The sequence below is a fragment of the Danio rerio genome, chromosome 3, assembly GCF_049306965.1.
Source record: "Danio rerio strain Tuebingen ecotype United States chromosome 3, GRCz12tu, whole genome shotgun sequence".
NCBI classification, from domain to species: domain Eukaryota; kingdom Metazoa; phylum Chordata; class Actinopteri; order Cypriniformes; family Danionidae; genus Danio; species Danio rerio.
In genome coordinates, this window is record NC_133178.1 from 51,196,213 (window position 1) to 51,198,293 (window position 2,081).

A 2,081-nucleotide genomic window follows, 5' to 3' on the forward strand; every position below is an offset into this window, starting at 1 on the left:
AAATACTACATTAAGAACTTTCCCAATGATTATTTGATGTATTTGTTGTGGAGTTGCAACGATGAGATGCACACAATGTCATTACAAAGTTCATGTACGCACACACAGCCCATGTGTTAAACTTTGCACCATGTGTGTTTTTACACTGCAGATGTGACAGGATACAGGTTAATATATATTGCTGTATGAACATCTGTTATGTTAATGTATGACATAAACCTAAATATCATTCACAAATCAATTGAAGTGTCTTTTTTATAATTTTACTAACATGCTGCTGTGTTAATGAAGTATAGAAGGTAACATAGCTGTAATTCATTACAAACATGCACTGTTTTAAAAACGTTTTGAACTCTTTAAACCTCACTCTTGATCACTTTTGATGATGATTGATGTTTACAGAGAGCTTAACAGATCTTTTTATCCCAGTTGCTTTGTGCACATCCTGTCTTGATGATATGATTATACTCGTTACTACGAAGACATGTTAATAAGCGGCTGTTAATCAATTGCCTCAGAATGGAAGGAATCCAATTTGGATCCTATTTTAACATCAGGAAATTTTAAAAAATAGACTTTTTGTGTTTATATCACCCCAATATTACAGTGGACACACTATGCCCTCACACAGTCCTCTCCAAACAGCTTACAAAAGATGTTTTTCATCATAGGTGCCCTTTAAGCTAAAACCTAAGAAATATTTCATAAGTGTCTATTTTTTAAATACTTTTCCCTTTGAATTCTGCGGTCATTTACTTGCTCTCATGCCCTTAAATCCATTACATTTTACTTTTATGGAACAGAACATATTTTGAAGAATGTGTGAACTGTTTACAGACACCAAATCAAGTATGGTGTCACAATAGTAACATCAAACTACATTGGTGTTTTGAGTTTGGCAAAAGAAATAAAGTAAAACTGGTTTTGAGCAACAGGTTGGTAAGTGAATGATGACTAAAATTAACTTTTGGCAAACAGTCTCTTCAATTTTATACCTGTTTCTCTGTCCTCTGTTTTGCAGCGGATACAACTTTGTGGTTTTCATGTTCGTGCTCCTTACACAGCTCACAGATGCACTGTTGGTCAGTGATACAGTAGATTTCTAGCTCTTTCTCATGTTTTAGGCAGATCATGTCCTGCAGCCGCCAGTAGCATCAATCACTTTGTGTGGCTTATGAGAGTGAAACCTCTTAAAGAAGTTCTCGTGCCGCTCAAAATGAGTTTGACTGTAAGATTCCTGGCACACCAGACAGTACTTGATGGATTTTTGTTTTCTACCATTACAGACATCACACTGCACATCTCCAGCGTCACATTCGGCAGGACGTTTTGTTTTCTTTAGTTTCTCCACCACTTCAGCCAGCATGGTGTTTTTAGCTAAAGCAGGTCTTATACTGAAGATCTGTCTGCACTCCGGGCAGCTGTAGGTTCTCTTCTAATTCTCATGATTCCAAAGACTTGTAATACAGCTCTTACAGTAACTGTGTCCACAGGAAGTGGTCACCGGATCCTTCAGGAGATTCAGACACACTGGACACAAGAACTCATGCTGAGAAAATCAGGCCTCTGCCATTTTTACTTTACAATACAAACATGAAGCAACTTAATATCAGTTTCTCTTTCCCCGAAGTCAGATACTGAGTTTCCTGCCTCTTTGTTTGACTTGCGTGTAAAGCAGGTTTCAATCATGTCACATTTCCTGCCACTATGGTCAATATTAGAAGGGGTAAATTGGTTTTAAGACTATGGGGTGAATGATGGGTAGAAAACTTCCACTGTATATAATATGGCCTGCTGACACCTCTTATGGCCAAGTTTAACTAATAATTACACTTTTGGACAAAACTGCAATGACCACTACAAGGGAATAATAATACAACATAAGTTAGGCTCATGCAATGATGTGTTACCTATAAACGAATTACCCACCTACTTCACACATGACATCACACGGGTTCCCGGTTGCAAAAAGAGACTGGTGGCAACAGCAAACATGTTGTGGTGCAGAAGGATGCCAAATTTGAAAAACAGACAACTTAACTTTTACCGCTTTTAACGCCAACCGCAGACATCTTTGGCAA

At 37.7% G+C, this 2,081-nt stretch overlaps 1 pseudogene; it reads right to left on the bottom strand.

Moving 5' to 3' along the window:
* Positions 1 to 989: 989 nt before the first annotated feature.
* On the bottom strand, positions 990 to 1,689 carry LOC100149861 (E3 ubiquitin/ISG15 ligase TRIM25-like; annotated as a pseudogene).
* Between the last annotated feature and the right edge of the window lie 392 nt (positions 1,690 to 2,081).